Source organism: Anser cygnoides, chromosome Z (assembly GCF_040182565.1).
Source record: "Anser cygnoides isolate HZ-2024a breed goose chromosome Z, Taihu_goose_T2T_genome, whole genome shotgun sequence".
Classification (NCBI taxonomy): Eukaryota; Metazoa; Chordata; class Aves; order Anseriformes; family Anatidae; genus Anser; species Anser cygnoides.
The window spans coordinates 17,196,109-17,213,771 of NC_089912.1; the positions used below are offsets into that span (position 1 = coordinate 17,196,109).

Below are 17,663 nucleotides of genomic sequence, written 5' to 3' on the forward strand. Positions count from 1 at the left end.
CTCTCTCTCTCTCTCTCTCTCTTTTTCTTTCTTTCTCTTTTTTTTTTTTTCTTTTTTTTTTCAGGTTGGCTCTCCACGAGTAGGTACTGTCTTCGCCTTATCTCGGAGCATTCCTATAAGCATTAAAGACAAAGCCGGAGTTCTACGCTTAGCCGGTCCCATCATCGTCAGGATGTCTCCGGCACACACGTCAAACATCGCTATCATCCAGTCTGTGAGCTGTCAATTATTGTTACGTCCTTAAAATGCAAGCTAAGTAAATGTTTTAATACATTTTTAAAAGCTTTTACCGTAGAGGCACTTTTATTAAGTCAATGAGAATAGTGGTATGTCTAAATACCTCCTGAAATCACAGCGAGGACGCCCGCGTGGCTTTCTTTTTAGTACTTCTAGTTGGCATGTTTACATGCGACTTTCCAGGAATCTTCATCACTGTATGCACATGGAGTAATGCTGCATCTGTTAATAAGTAAATACTTTTTCTTTTTTTTAAGCTTTGCTATATTTCCAGAAAACAGTATGCAACGTATGTTGTGGTATAATAAAATAGTTTATCAATTAATATATAGAAGGATCTGGTAGAGATGCGAAGTGTTGACTTGGTCTTTTTGAAAATTACCTTTCAGCCTGTCCATATTTCACCCAGATCACAGAGCATGTTCCTGGAGACGCTCTGGTTTCTTTGACTTCCCCCCAAAGTTCCTCAGTTTGTCAACAGAGGATGTGAGAAAACAGTACCATGAAATCCCTGGAGCATCCTGTATAGCAGTGATGAGAAGCAGAAAATAGTAATTGGTCTTGGGTTTCCAGAAATGATAAAACAAGACCAAAAATTCCATCTGTAACTTATTCCTAATTTATACAATTTGATACTGAGTTGAAGAGATTTGTTTTCAATTAAAAAGCAAATAATTTAAAGACTCATTATGGTTTAAATTAAGTGTGGTCTTTTCAATATTCGTAAATGATTCTGAGAACAAAGTTGAGCGTGTTTTTGAAAAAAAGTGTTTTCTTTCCGAGGTACATATATATAGATAGTACATGTGTTTAGCTCTCCAAGCTAAACATAGCTTTAAGTGAGTTAAATGCTCTATCATTATATCTTAATAATGACTATTTTCATATTTATGGTATTCTTGTTGCCACAAATCTGTACATGTGAGAACATTTCAACAAAACATGTAAACTTCCATCTTGAGAAATATCAGTTGTTTTGAAGTGTTTATGCATTTTTAACATAGGTGTAAATATGAGGCATAGGGCTTTCAAAAATAGATGGTATCTTGTTAATTGGAAGTACTTAATTTTAAAAGTATTTGCCCTGTTATTTCTTTAAAACAGCTTTATCAGAGATGACTCAGCCACCCAGACATACCATTCTAACATGCCTATAGGTGCTACCTCTTTCATAATAAATGCCACATACCTGTTAATAAATGCAAACTCAGAATATATATCCTGCATTGTATCATAGCTGAGAAGTCTGCTGAGACCTGGGAGGCAGTTCACTGGATAGCAAAAGAAGGATATTCCTTATAACTAAGGCTAGTGCAGAACTTGTGTCAGCTGGAGTTTGTTTTTGTAAGCTTTAAACATTTTATCCTTTTGTCTTTGGTACATTAGAGATCTTCATACACAGGTGAAATGTTTGTCTCAGATGCTGGAAACTTTTCACTACAGTTCAAACCATGAGATTGTACTTATGAGGAATTGACTTTGTAAAATCACAATTTAACAAAGGCAGAAAGAAGGAGATGGGTGAAGATACATAAGTTCTTTGCTGCAGCACAGTACAGTTATAGTACCGTAATAAGACAAGTTTATCCTATTTTTCTCGCTGTAGATTGGTGTTTCTGTTGAAGCCCTGTGTTCTACTTTACTCCCACTGCACAGAATCTTTTAGTGAATAATTTTTGGCAATTCCTCCTGTTTAATTCTAGTATGATTTTCCTATGTTGAATTGCTTACAAAAAGTTGGCTTGCAGTACACTTTTTTACCACAAATATATGCAATCCATTTGCTTTTGTGCTGTATTTTTTTCTGCTTCTTTTTGACCATGAAAGCTCACTGTTTAAATAGTATGAAAAGAATAAAATATAAAAGTATAGACCCTCAAGGATTATCAAGCCCAACTCCTGACTCCACACTGGACCACCCAAAATCAGACAGTATGTCTAAGAGCGTTGTCCAAATGTTTCTCTGACAGGCTTGGAGCTGTGACCACTTCCCATGGAGCCTGTTCCAGTGCCTGAAGTTTAATACTATAGCTGTCCACAGAGGTACCTAGCTTTCAATTTTCATACTTGCGGAGTGTCAGTGCTGTGTGTTTTTTATAGGAGTGTTACTCTTTATAAAGCTGTGTATATGACCTATGTAAACCTGGACAGCAAGCAGAAAACTCTGCTCATGCTGAATTGGTAATGATGTAGATACTTAAGAAATTTTGAGCTGGAAGCATAAAAAAAGCTTTATAACATGTAGTTTTCGAAGATGTCCAGTCTGAGCTACTGTTTGTGGCACATTCCAAATAGTGGGTGGACAGCCCATATTCAGAATCAGAAAAAGGATATGAAACACTGTATTCTTCCAGACAAACTAAGAACTTTTACAGATTTAATACAGTGCTTATTTCAATTTTGCAGTTGAGAGAACCAGCAAGGAAAATGTGTGTGTGTGTATATATATATATATATATATATGAAAATTTGCACTTCTTCAAGTCAACTCACTGTAAACCAACAGCTACATCACAACAGTAATGCATTTCCATTACTTAAACGAGCTGATAACCTAGCTTGAACCTTCAGAATGTTCAGTAATATTTTAAGTGTTCGGTAACAGGTAGGAAATAGTGCTTTGTGAAAGAAATATTTTGTATTGCTTCAACTTCTGTTGACAATATGCTTTTGGTAATTCAATTTTGAATAGTTTGAAGTCCTTTCATAGGACTAAGAGATGGAATCCAGTTCAGTAAACTATATTGTAGAAGTTCTTGACCCAGCATTTATTATTGTGAATAGTGAGCTTTCTACAGCAGACATTTGCAGTTAGAAGCAGGTAATCAAACACCACCCCACCAAAACCAACAGTGTATTACTCAGGAAAATACCATGAACATGTATGCTCAGCTGGACATAAGGTTTTAAAAAGCTACAGGATTGCTAGAGTTTCAATTCACATTTCCATTCATGACATTTCAGAACTTCTTGAAATGAAATGATAGACCTGTATTTTACTAGAGGGTGCGCTTTGTACTTCATATTCTAAATTATGGAATGCAAGCCCATTTATCTGAATAAAAATGTGCAATTTAGTGGAGTTTCATTCCGGTTTTACAAAATTGAAGGAAATGCACAATGACTTAGACATTCAGGTGAAAGCTCTTCAGACTAAGATGTAAAGTTTCTTTGTTTTTATGCCTCAAGAGAATCGTGGTGAAGGTCCGTATGTGGTAAATACCTGAAAACCCTTAGTAATACCAAGGGTTCATTCTAGTAGTAATATGGTAAGGTCTGACAGTTTAGATCTTTGCAGCTGTCCAACAGTTTTGGCCGTATGCTTGACAGAGTTTTGAAGTCTTGGCCAAATTGAATGTAACATTCCTTTTTTTGTGTGTAATAAGTACTTAAATTACACAAATAGTTTATTATTTAGGTAAATATAGAAAACAGTCTGCATGTAAGAAGGTAATTCTTCACAGTGCAAACCAAGGTTGAGAGGAGAGGGTCTAATGTTGCAGGCCTCAAATTAGGACATAGTGACCCTTGAGTTTAATGTCTCTTCTGACATCAAATACTCTGTAGATTTCAGTAATTTAAACTGACCCTCCTGCAGGTCATAATGATGATAATGAACCTTAACTGTGTTAAGCATGTATTCACATTAGCTAGAGTTTATTTGTGAAAGTGCTTTGAAGATGAAAAACACCGTATCAAGGTAAAAAGTCTTACTATTTTTTATTACTGCAAAAGTTGCTCTAAAGAAATAATAGTGATGTGTACATATAGCTGAGCTTTAAATTGCTTTTGCTAATATGACTTCGAAGAAACAACACTGATGTTAAGGAGCGGGGAAAATAAAGGCTCAGGCAAGACAGGTTTACCTTTCATGTTCATTCATATAGATCCCAGTGTCAAGAGTTCCTACTATGCTGTACTGCTAGCAGACTTTGTTGTTTCTGCCCTGCAAATTCACACAATATATTTCAACAATGATGGACTATTACAAACATTGAAAGGAGGGCATTCTATCTGAATAGCACCCAAGACTTAAAGAGGAAGCCCATATTTACCATGTACTCTTAATATGGAACTGGCTTGCTCATGTGCATTGTATCTACATTTTATGTTTTCTTTGTCTACTGTTTGTTGAACTCAGTCTCACAATAATCATTTAAGGTTTCAACTGACTTCAGAGAAGAAGGAATATATGTGTTTGGTGTCAGGACAAATCATTTTTAAGCATAAATATCTTCAAGGCTGTTGTATGGAAGTATCCAAGCGTCCTGTTCAGGAGTATTTGAAAGCTTTAGTTTCCAGCTGTTCATTAATATCTACTAACCTGGAGTTTATTGTTTTTACAGCTCTCTTGTGGAACATAAAGCACTGTGAACTCTCAAAAACATGTCTGCCAAAGGCTAACTGGAGAAAGTCAAACAACCTTCATCAACAGCTGAAGTGAAGATGGCTGTCATTGCATTGACTGTGCTACGGGACTGCAACAGTTTGCATAGCTCCAACCCTTTGCAACATGAACAGTTGGTTTTCCCTAATTTGCGACATGTGGATGTATATCCCAGGGACCATTTCAGCAAAACAGGCATGCCATAAAATCCCTTCCATAACATGATGTTTTTTTTTCCTCAGGGAGGAACCATCAAGAACCTGACTTAATGAGCTTTAAAGCTGTTCAGTGCTTCTTTTGCACTAACCTTAGTGAAGAGAAGATAGCACAGTGCACAGACAGCAATTCTGCCAATTCTTTTGGAGGTGAAAGGAGAAGAGTTTTTAAGCTTTCAAGCCATTTACTGATGTAGTATTTTGAAAAGCTTCTGTGCAAAGAAAGGCAAACTGTATGAGATCAGGTATTTAAAAACTACTGCAAGACAAGATGATCGGGTTCAGAACTGTGACATTTGAAGTTAGTAACACAAGTAGCCTCAGAAAATAAAATGTGCATACATTTGAGACGATACAAGGCAATGTGTATGCATTCAGAAAATAAAATGTGTGTAAAATGTGTAATTAAGCCATCATGCTTGTCTTCCTAACTGTATTGCATGGCCTTAGTGTCCCAAGCTGAGTCTTGCTCTTTGGTGATGCCATAGAGAAAAAGGGGAACCCCAGAAGATGTCAGAAGTGATTACAGAACATGAGTGTTATTTCAGTTAATAAGCATGTTGGTCTACTAGAGTTAGGGAACCGAGTGCTTCTTCCTAATACTGCCTCCATGCCAGTTAGTTTTCATGCATTCAGTACATTAATGCATCCTTATCACCTGTTCACTGAAGTGCTTATGAAATTAGTGCAGTTAGCTACAGGATGAGCTGTCTCCCCCTATGGCTCTGCTGGAACTTGCATGGCTCTGACCTACCACATGCTTCTACTTTTAAAATTTTATTTTAAACATGTACATCAACTTTAATTCTACATCAATCATGCGAAAATTAAAAGGGGAAGAATGGAAATAGCTGACATAAAATTTCCATTAGTCTGTGTTGAGGTGGAGTTCTGTGAACTGTAAATGGATTTTCATACACATAACTGAGGCTTGATTGCATCTTGACATTGTCCTCCTTGGCTCTGCTCAGGCAGAACTGCTGTGTGACTGATGACTGAAAGTTCAGTCCTGATGATTGTAAACCGCACCACCAGGGGACTGAACCTGGGAGGCATCATGACTCAAAGTGTCTGACTCAGGCTGCTCCCCACTTCCTCCTCGCTGCAGGCAGACAGGTATATGCACTGTTGGACTAATGCATCAACCAGTTACTGCATGCCCCACACAGCCTTGCTGCAGCCCGTGAGCAGTGGGATCGGGACCAAGTCTTCACCTCAGTCATGTCTCTACCTGCTCCTGTTAAGTGGACTCACAGTCCCGTTTCTCTGTGTTTGGACACCTGGCCTGGGGGTCTCACCTCTGTAGAGGTGAGTAGGTACATGGGTGGTTAATGCATTGTTCTGAAGTTTGTTGGTGCTTCTAGCCAACGTCTGGCTATGATGTGTCAAAGCAACCCATAACTCTTTCATGTAAGCCTTTTTCAAGTACAGCTTAAGTCCTTCAGTAATGTGATTTACCCCAGCAGCAAAATAACTCATTTTCCTTCCATGAGATGCTTTTTTTTTTTTTTTTTCCTAAAGTAGCCTATGTGGCAACACCAGTTAAGCCTTGATGTGTATGTCATCTAGCTTGTTATCCAGCTCTGAATAGCAATTTAATATTAGGCCCATGGATGTTACCTGAAAAAGAGGGGTTTTACGTTTCTCCTTTTTTTTACCATCTTCCAAAATAATATAACATTCTTGAACTAAGAAGGTTACAACTTAAAAAAGAGTTTAATTCAGTAACTATTGTAAAATATTTAGAGTGAAACTGTTGTGGTTTAACCCAGCAGGTAGCCAAGCATCACACAGTAGAAACCAGGACAGGAGCTTAAGAGGTACTTAAAAGCATATATATAGTTTAGTTGGCCTCATTGTAGAATAATTGGTATACTGTGGTAAGAGAAGTGAAATAAAATCCCTGAATCAAAGGACATCTTACTGTCCAGCTTAGTAAATGGGGAATTGCTTTGAACAAAGAGTTCATGTTTGCTGTTATCTGTTAAGTACATGTAGTTCACCTTATTACAGTTGAGATACATGCCATATTTTAAATGTATTTCTCCTAACAACAGCCAAGTGAGATGGGAAAACTACTTATAGATGATAGGCTAAAGGCTTGATAAAGAAAGAGGTCAGGGTGTTAAATACTGAAGACCTCAGCTGGTGCTCAAGGTTTCCACCTGGGTAATCCTCTCATTAATGGGAGAGCTGTGCACTTCATAATGACATCAAAGTGTTCTGAATGCCAAGAGAGATGTCACCCAGAGCTCATGGAGTAACTTATAAATTGTCACTGTTACAGGTTGAGTCTTAGGGCAAAGCTGAGCAGGAGGGCGGTGAAATCTCAGGCAGTACTTCTGGTACATTTGCATCTGAAAGAGAAAGGAAAGAATTTCCCCAAAAGCCTTTTTCCAGGAGAATTCTCTGTGTCCCACCCTCTCAAGAGAACAAAGAGGTGCACCCTCAGAAATCACTGCCCAGGTGTCTGAGTCTTGCCCAGACTCAGGCACAAGGAAAACTACAGTTTGTACATAACAGGGAAGCTCCATCAGGTGCTCATGTGACAGGAGGAGGTGTCAGAGGCTGAAATTTAATCTGTGAAAAAGTGTCTCTGATTTTTACTGTTCGGTTTTGAGCAAGATTTAAGATATTTCTTTACCTGTAAGGTAAGATCCTGAGATCAACATCACTTGCTATAGTTTTTAGCAGCTGTAGTAAGTAGAACAGAGTTAACTGGAATATTACTGTCCAGGTTGTCTCTCTTCTGACACTATTACTTGCAGTAGCCACCAACAGCAACAAGGAAAAATCTTTAATGTAGACAGGCAAAAGAGCTGTTAACTATAAGGACAGTGCTTTGCTACTGTACAATATGTATTGAGATGGTCTCTTCTTCAGAGAACAGATCTGAACAGGCAAAGAGGAAATGAGACAGAAACAGAAGCAACTGAAGCTATTTGAGCAATGAAAATACAGAAACAGGATTCATGTCTCCTGACTCCCAACTCCATCTTCTTTCCCACAGCCATGGAGTAAGTTGCAGGTAACACACTCCCACAAGCAACAACTAATTATGCTGGTCCAAACCCTAGTTTTGAGCAAATTTACATTAAGAATTCATCCTGGTGCTACTATGCACTCATTGTCCTTCCACCCTCCCAACAGCTCAGCCTCTCTGTTTAAGAGAAGGACTTTGTTAAAGTTTTCCCAACTTTCCTCAGGGCAATGCTTAAGAACAGACTTGAATTTTAATGCCTTCAGAGAATTCTTAATCAACTGTGGGGAGCAGAAGGAAAGCTGCAGAAGAACACAATCATCTCAAGAATTAATCAGCCTAAGTGAAATGAAAGAGGCATAATTTTAGGTGTCTGCAAAAACATGGATAGAATGAACTGTTTAGCAGGCTCATGAGTCCTGTTGAGTCACCACTGTGCTTCTCAAAATGTCTTTTTTTCCTGTTTTCTGATTCAATAAGAGTAGATTTATTTTAAAACATTCTCTTCTTAAATAATTGCTCTTTAAGCATTTAATACAAATATTTGGATGAAGAAAGGGAAGGGTTATGCTGAAATAACTGGTTTGTTTTGTTTTATCAAATCATTTGAATTTAACCAGCTTCAGCAAATTATCAAAAGCATTTAGCGCTGTAAAACCCTGCAGCTTTTTATGTTGATAGTCCTGCCATGAAGAAAAAGCACAGAGTCTAGAAGAAACACTGTACTGCATAGACATACTGCAAGGCCCTGAAGGGTTGTTTGCAGTGGGCCTGTGGTTTGGATTTGTGGAAAATTAAGAGATGATGTACAGTCTGAGAGATAACATGGGTGAAGAGCGCTTTTTGGCATGGCTGAAACAGGATATACCACAGTTTATGGATTTGGATAGAAACTAAAAGAAAAAATATTGCTGGAGGATGCATTATGGAGCTAGCATTCTTCAGCTGCTACATGAAGAGACATTTAAAGTAATTCTCAGTGCCCTCTTTAGAAAACAAAGTCCTTGCCTTTGGTGGGGCTTCAGAGGAACCCGCTTACAAGAAGTATGTAGGAAAACTGCTTACACTACAACTGATTGCAGGATCCCATGACTCACTTGAATAGTGGGAAGGAAAGTTGACAAGCAGAATAAAGAAAGATTGACAGAATAACAAAATAAACAGAAACTGTTGTATGGGCTACACTGATATCCTGTGTAGCATAGGTATAGAATCATTGAGTGATGGCCTGAATGTGCTGCTTACTATTGTTATGAAAAAGGTGTTAATTAAAAAGTATGGCAGGAGGGAAGCAGGGAATTGTAAAAGCTCTTGGCAAAGAGCTACTGGCTCAGTGTGAACAGAATAGCTTCAAGCCCATCTGAAAGCCAGCAGTAAGTGCTCCTTCATCTTTGGTATTATTAACAGCTGTGTCCTAGACTTGTAAGTGAAGTTGGCCTCAAGATAATAGCTTTTTATGTGAAACACAGAAGAGAATGACTATGGAGGAAAGATTCTTTGAGACATCTGGCCGACTTGGATTGGACCAACATTGGACAGTAGTATCAGAAGTTAATGGGAGGTGGCATGACAAATGAGTACAGATACACACAATAGCAGAATGGTCAAGTATGTCCAATACTTGCTGGGAAAGTCTAGTTCCTCTAAGATATGGGAAGAACATACAGCTGTGCAGAAGACAGAACCAGCTAATACTGCCCTCTTTCCTACCTCTTCTTCCAAAGTTAACAGATAAAAACATGTCCTTGTATTATCAAACAGAAAATCCTTCTGAAATGTACTGAGAGCCAGGGTCTGGTATTTTTGCTATGTAGATGGTTAGTTTTATTTTTCAGTTAGTTATGTTCTGGTCAAGAAGCAGCTGAGATGTGTTTTTTTAAATGCACCTATAGGTGTTTGAACAAGTTAAAACATATTAAGACATGCATGCATGCTCATCACTAAGAAGGAGGATAACTGATTTGAGAGAATGGACCTGTTGATCAGGTTCAGCTTTAGTGATATGCTTGCAGTCCATTTTCTCTTAACCCTTTCTCAACAGCAGTAATCATTTCCATCTCTGTTTATCCATGTCGATCTGAATGGTCAACATGAAAGGAAATGAGAACTCTAGAATACTCATTTCTTGTTCCTTTAAACCACAAGCTAAGATATACCTGGACAAAAAAGTTTATCATTGGGCACAAGAACTGTGGATTTACTTCTTTTCCTGCCATTTTTTTTTAATATCACATTTTCTACCTTTTTGTACTTTTTACCTTCTCGTTCTTTGTAAAACTTAGATCATATATTCATAAATTCTTCTCGTTATACTTTGTTTCTAGGCTAAGGATTTACCCCATCTAATTCTGTCTTACCAATTTGCCTCATGAATTCTTCCATCTCTGCTCTTTGACTTTTTGAGGGCCAGGGAGGGGAAGCCAGAAATACTGAGAAAAGCAGCAGTCCTGTTGTAACTATTTCATGTCATTGTGTTACTGCTACTGCCAACGTTCTGTCAGTACAGGGGCAAATACATATGCACAGCAAATTTTCTCTGAGAAAATCTGTACTGGAGTAAGCTTTAGTTTGGATTATTCACTGGAACAATTTCTTGCAACTTTATCATTCTGAGTTAATGCTGTGTTCATATTTTGTCATGCTCTGTCAAAATAAATAGTTCTCTGACAGTCATTCAGCAAACTCACCTGGCATCATTTGAGTGGCCCTTCCAGCCTGGCAAATACTTCTTATTACACATCCTTCTTTTCCAACTAGGCTGAAGAAATAGCGTTGACAACCCTCTTAAATATGCTGTTTATATAATCAACTTTCAGGTATGTCAAAATATTGCAGTAGTGTGCTAAATAGAACATTTACCCACTGTTAGGCTGACTAATTAGTATTGGCTGATAAAGGTTCTTGAAATGTAAGAAATTATTATTCATAAATGTGCATAGAAACAGTTAATTTGTGCTAATGCTTGAGCAGGAAAACAAGTATAAAAAATCTTCTTGAGGAATATGTTTTTTTTTCTGAAAATTAAATTGATTCATATGTTGTGTTGAGTTATTTCAGTTTTTATTTATTTATTTATTTATTTATTTATTTATTCCACCATGACAAAATAACATAGAATCACAGAATCATAGAATATCCTGAGTTGGAAGGCACCTGCAAGGATCTTCAAGTCGATCTTCTGGCTCCACATAGCACCACCCCAAAATCAGACCATGTGCCTGAGAATATTGTAGAAATGCTTCTTGAATTCCAGCAGGCTTGGTGCTGTGACCACTTCCCCAGGGATCCTGTCCCAGTGCCCGACCACCCTCTGGGTGCAGAACCTTTCCCTAACACCCAGCCTGACCCTCCCCTGTCCCAGCTCCATGCCGTCCCCTCGGGTCCTGTCGCTGTCCTCACAGAGCAGAGCTCAGTGCCTGCCCCTCCGCTCCCCTCGTGAGGGAGCTGCAGGCCGCCATGAGGCCTCCCCTCAGCCTGCTCTGCTCTGGGCTGAACAAACCAAGTGTCTGGTCTTACAGCCTTTCCCTGTAGACTCTTCACCATCTTGACCATGAGCCAGCAGTGTGCCCTGGTGGCCAAGAAGGATCCTGGCATGCATTAAAAGGAGCATGGCCAGCAGGTCAAGGGAGGTGATCCTCCCCTTCTACTCTGCCCTGGTCAGGCCTCACCTGGAGTACTGTGTCCAGTTCTGGGCTCCCTGGTACAAAAGAGATAGGGATCTCCTGGAAAGAGTCCAGTGGAGGGCAACAAAGATGATATGGGGCCTGGAGCATCTTCCCTATGAGGAAAGGCTGAGAGACCTGGATCCGTTCAGCCTTGAGAAGACTGAGAGGGGATCTTATTAATGTTTACAAATATTTTAAGTATGGGAGACAGAGGGATTTGGCCAACCTCTTTTCAGTGGTTTGCAGGGACAGACAAGGGGCAATGGCCACGAGATGGATCCCAGGAAGTTCCGCACTAGCATGTGAAAAACTTCTTCACAGTGAGGGTGATGGAGCATTGGAACAGGCTTCCCAGGGAGGTTGATGAGTTTCCTTCTCTGGAGATATTCAAGGCCCTTCTGGATGGCTACTTGGGCAACCTGCTCTAGGTAACCTGCTTTGGCAGGGGGGTTGGACCCGATGATCTCTTGAGGTCCCTTCTGATGCCTATAATTCTGTGATTCTGTGATCTTTATAGCCCTCCTTTGGACACTCTCTAATAACTTTATGTCCTTCTTATACTGTAATGCCCCAAACCACACACAGTGCTGGAGGTGAGGCCACACCAGCACAGAACAGAGCGGGACAATCCTTTCCCTCAACTGGATGGCAGTGCTGTGCCTGATGTACCCCAGGGTGCAGCTGGCTCTTTTGGTTGCCAGGGAATGTTGCTGGCTTATGTTCAACTTGCCATCAAACAGAACCATGAGATGTGTTTTAGTGGGGAAATACTCCTCTAAAATAACAAACAAACAAAAAGTCAAATGCCTCTATTATTATTACTTTACCAATGAACTCAATCATTTTTATTTTGCTGTACTAGAACTATTCTAGAGAAGGGGTCATATTAAGCATGAAAGAGTACAAAATTTCTTGCAAATCTGAGGACAGTTGTGGGGCAAAATGGCTGATTATAACATAGAACAAATCTAACCTAACCAATTAATAAGCTCACAACTTACCACTGACTAAATCAAAACTTTTTTTTTAAGGTAAGAGGCTACCTAATGCTAATATCTAGCTGATGGATAGTTCTTGGGAAGTTAGATATGTCTGTGATTTTGAAAAATAAAAAAATTGACTAAATACTGTGTAATAATACTAGAGTGACTGTATTACTTATGCTAAAATGATAGTTTATCAGACACTGGCAAAAACGTCTAAATAAATATAAATCATTTCTCATGTATTCAAACAAATGTGGCTCATAACTTCCAGCAATAAGTGAAGTATGAATGGACTATTACCATCTGCTGCTCTATTCACATATACAAAGAATTAAATGATGTGTTAATGGTAACAAGTGGCTTACACTAAATAACTTAAAGCAGGCTTCTCTCCACATAAATACACTGTAAATGTCATATTAAAGACTGTTGTGGTAAAGAAGCTTCAGGTTGTCTATTTCTTCAGCACAGACTTTGGTCTTATGCATGTATAATGGAGACAGATTATTCCTAAACCAACTTTGTGTAGGAAAAGAGCAACAATATTATATAAATCTTTGAACACAGTCCATCAGCTGTGGTTAGAAAAGAAGGTTGAAGTGAGGAAGAACCACTCTCTTTCAACTTTGTACTGCAGATATATATCATTTAAGTAAAATATAAGTTGTTATGAGAGAAATGATTAGCAAAAACAGAATCTGCTTCTCTAAATCTTATTCTCTGCAGGTTGGAAATACTTTAGTCCAAATAATCTGCTATGTTCAAAGCAGAAAATAAAGACAGTGTTGCCTTAAATTTTCTTCCATCAAAGAAAAGAAAAGAAAAAAACACACCAAAACAACAGCAACAACAACAACAGAAACCAACAAACCCCCACACAGAAAAAGAAACAAATAAAAGAACCCACCCCAAATACTTCATCTGCCCAAGCTTTTGGCTCTGAGGTCAGCCCACCACATTTTCTAAGAATCCATTAATAAAATTAACTTTGTCATGCTACATGACTAAAAATCATCAGCACTATTTGTGTGTTGCTTTGATTTGATATCACAAGCAGCAGATGAGAATGTTACTACTTCAAATAAGAATCACAGAATGGCTGAGGTTGGAAGGGACCTCTGAAGATCAGCTAGTCCAAACCCCCTGCCCAGCAGGATCACCTAGAGCACATTGTGCAGGATGACAGCCAAGCGGGTTTTGAATATCTCCAGAGAAGGAGACTCCACAGCCTCTCTGGGCAGCCTGTTCCAGTGCTCTGTCACCCTCACAGTAAAGAAGTGCCCTCTTATATTCAGCTGGAACTTCCTGTGCCTCAGTTTGTGCACATCGCCTCTCGTCCTGTCACTGGGAACAAATGAACCTTCTTACCCTCCACGTACTTGGAGATGAGTTCCAGGATGAGCTGTTCCATCACCTTTCCAGGGATGAGGTGAGGCTGACTGGCCTGTAGTTGCCTGGATCCTCCTTCTTGCCCTTTTTGAAGAGTGGCATGACATTGGCTTTCTTCCAGTCCTCAGGCACCTCTCTTGTTCTTCATGACCTTTCAAAGAGATGATGGAGAGTGGCCTCGCACTCCTGGGTGCAACCCATCAGGGCCCATGGATTTGTGGATGTCAAGTTTGCCTAAATGGTCTCTGACCTGATCCTCCTTGACCAAGGGAAAGTCCTCCTTTCTCCAGACTTTCCTCTCTTGTCTCTAGGGACAGGGATTCCTGAGGGCTGGTCTTAGCACTGAAGACTGAAGCAAAGAAGGCCTTCAGTAACTCTGCTTTCTCTGTATCATTTGTCATGAGGGCACCCACCCCATTCAGCAGGGGCCCAACATTTTCCCCAGTCTTCCTTTTTCTACTTGATGTATTTGAAGAAACTTGTTGTCCTTGCCATCCCTTACCAGATTTAAATCCAGATGGGCCTTGGGCTTCCTTGTCACATCGCTGCATACTCTGACAGTGTCCCTATATTCCTCCCAAGTGGCCTGTCCCCTTTTCCACATGCTGTAAACTTCCTTCTTCTGTTTGAGTTTTGCTAGCTGAACTGTTTCTTCATTGACCACTTGTGCAGCTTAAAACTCATGAATAATTATATCACTTTTCTTCCAAGTCACCTGCTGTAAAAATTGTGCCTTTTTATGACTCTGAAATCATGAAAACCTACAGCATTCAGGTTAGGTGCATTAGGTTATATTCTAAAATATTTGGCACTTATCAAGGATTTTGAGATAAGATTGATATTCATGGTGATCAAATTATTTTTTGCTTACATGTCCAGATAATTGTTTTATATGACTGAGTCATCAGGATCATTAAATCCACATTGATCTTTAAGCATGGAAGCAGTTACATTGGGTTCAGCACTTGAAGTTATGTGCTGAACCAACCAGCCTCCATTTAAGCAATATATATTTGTGCAAAACTGGAGAAAAAATTTAAAAACCACCCCCTGCCAAAAAACAATACAGAATGCATGAACTTAAAATAAATCCCAGTGTCTCTGTTGGATGCCATTTACAGCTATTTGAAAACTAAACATTCAATGCCTTGTTGCCAAGTAGATTAAGAAATCATTGTCCCCACTGAAGTGTGATAATCAGCATAGAAAATTGGGGGGAAGGGGGGGGGGGGCACCACAGATGGCCACACTTCCCATGTACCTCAGGGAAGTTCCTGCTTCTGGTAGTTTACCTGCTTTGCCACAAAATTAGTCTTCATACAGTGCACTGATCCCTAATGCACAAAAGTGGGACAAGGATAGAGACATTTGAAAAACCCTCACACACTTCACAAAATTAGTGGTGTTTTTTACTGAAATGCAACATTTGAGAGAGTGGCACCTCTTTCACCTCTTTATGTTGGTGGTCTGAGTCTCACTGGATTAGTGGAATAATATGGTCATACATGTAAATTGTTCAGAAAGTGAAGGAATCCCATTACAAATGTCACCTCCCCTTTGACAGCTGCTGCTTTTAGCAATGAGGCCAAGATTTTCTCATCCCAATAAGAGCTCTCCCAAAGCGGGATATTGATATATTGCCATAGTGGTTGGGGACTGGCTCTGTTATGTCTGCCATGTGGATTAACATGATTTTTAGTGCTCAGCAAGAAACTAAGGAAACTCCTACTCCCAAAATAATTTCTGATTTGGAATATACAGCTTTAAAATCAGATGTTGAAGTGTTAAATTCATCATTGGCCTTTGAAATGGAGATGGGAAAAACATTAGGAATCAGAGTGGATAAACTTTTGAATGAGAATGATAAATTTTTGCATGAGAATAATAAACTTTTGAATGAGAATAATCATCTTAAACATTTACTGGAAAGTACTGGAAAGTTCACCTGTTAAATAAAATACAGCCTTCTGCTCCAGTTAAGCAGGTTCATAGATTAATGCATAGTGCAGACCCTGAAAGCTGGGATGGTGATATTTAGTCTGAAAGAGATGATGAGGTCAAAGAGACTGCCGATTCTGAACCTCAATAGATTTCCTTGAGATCTTTGTTTAAAACTATGACCACTGTTGATGATGAAGATGAAATCTGCACTACTGTGCAAACAATCCCATGGTCACCAGCAGAGCTGATAAAAATACAGAAGTTCTCAGGGTGGTCAGGAGAATCGGAAGTAGAGTATGTGTGGTGAGTTTCTCTTAAAGGAGGAGACCAAATTATGTTGAGTGAGAAAGAAGCAGGAGGCTTTTGAGGACCAGGAGTATTTTTGATTACCACACCAGGAGACCATAATTACTCTATAACTGCATGATCTGCATACTAGGCAGGTGCTATAGAACCCCAGGAGAGAGGGGAACCACTAGAAACTAGAGCCACAAACTATTCTGACCTGGCTGTAGCAGTTCAGAAAGCAGCCTGCATTCGGATGATATATGAAAGAGATAAATTTAGGAAGTCCCCGATGTTAGCTGCTATTGACCCAGCTCAATTAACCTCTCTCATCCATGGCCTCCCTGGTTGTCTTAAGATATTTGTAGCAAATACTCAGAATTGCATACAAGCTGCTCGTAGAGAAGCTGATCGTGGTTGTAGACAAAATCCGCACTCCCCCATTCCCACATGGAGTGAATTTGTAAAAGATATAGGTAAGTATGGATGCCAAATGGGCTGTATTAGTTCATCCAGTACTAAGCCCCAAGACCACTCCCAGTGAGTCCACCAAATCTGTACTCAAAACCCCAAATACCCCAACTCCAAAGAGAGGTTCAAACCTAATAAGGAACAGGGTGAGTTGTGGTTTAAGGCCCTAGCTTTGGGTGCACCCCTACAAATCTTGTGTGGCGCCTCTATGGAGGACCTCCATATGTTAGTCTGATGTCTGGGTAAGGAAATATTCCAGCTGGGAAGAATTGCCTAACCGGTAAACCCCCAACCCATAAGGAAAGTGCACCTTCTGCCTCAAGCCCAATTGACGAGGCAGAAGCTTTGCAAAAAAAACTTCTAGGAAGGGCAGTGAGCCACCCTGCTTGGCAGGTATTAACAATTCAACGGATCTCTAATGAACACTCAGACCCTATCATTGCCATTCCTGTTAGACCCTGAAAAATATTGGTAAACTTTCTCATTGACACCAGGGCCCAAATGTCAGTAATTACTCATGACACAGCACAAACCCTGGGCATAACACCTGGTTGACGGAGGGTTAAATTCACAGGAATCAATGGTGTGGAAAAAGAATGACCCACCATAAAAGTTTCACTCTTGCTGCCAGAGGGATGAAAATTAACCAGGGCAGAAGTATTAGTTGGTGCTGTGTATACTAATATTTTAGGATTAGACATGCTGTGTGGGCACATGTAGAAACGCACAGATTTGTGTGGAGTTTAGTGACACATCAAAGGGATTCAGGCACAGTGAAACTGAGTCTGTTACAAACATACATACCCTTACCCCCTATAAAATTACCAATGTTCAGCAATATCCTTTGCCAGCAACAGCATTGATGGGGTGGAAACAAAATTTGAAGAAAGAGGCATTATTAAAAGGACCCATTCACCTTAAAATTTGCTGGTGTGGCTGATAAAGAAACCGGCTGGGCTATGGTGTTTTACAGTGGATTACAGACAGTTAAATGCTAACATTGCACCTTTAACTGCCGCAGTCCCAGACATAGCAGAAACAGTGACATTGATACAAGGCGCTGCCCATCCCTGGATGGCTGCTTTGGATGTAAAAGTTTTTTGTAAT

At 39.6% G+C, this 17,663-nt stretch overlaps 1 long non-coding RNA gene across 1 annotated transcript; it reads left to right on the plus strand.

Moving 5' to 3' along the window:
* The first annotated feature begins 12 nt into the window (after positions 1 to 12).
* Positions 13 to 10,870, plus strand: LOC106040215 (uncharacterized). Its single transcript, XR_010827985.1, has 2 exons — positions 13 to 2,280; positions 4,584 to 10,870. It is a non-coding gene; the product is annotated as an uncharacterized lncRNA (long non-coding RNA).
* The last annotated feature ends 6,793 nt before the right edge of the window (positions 10,871 to 17,663 follow it).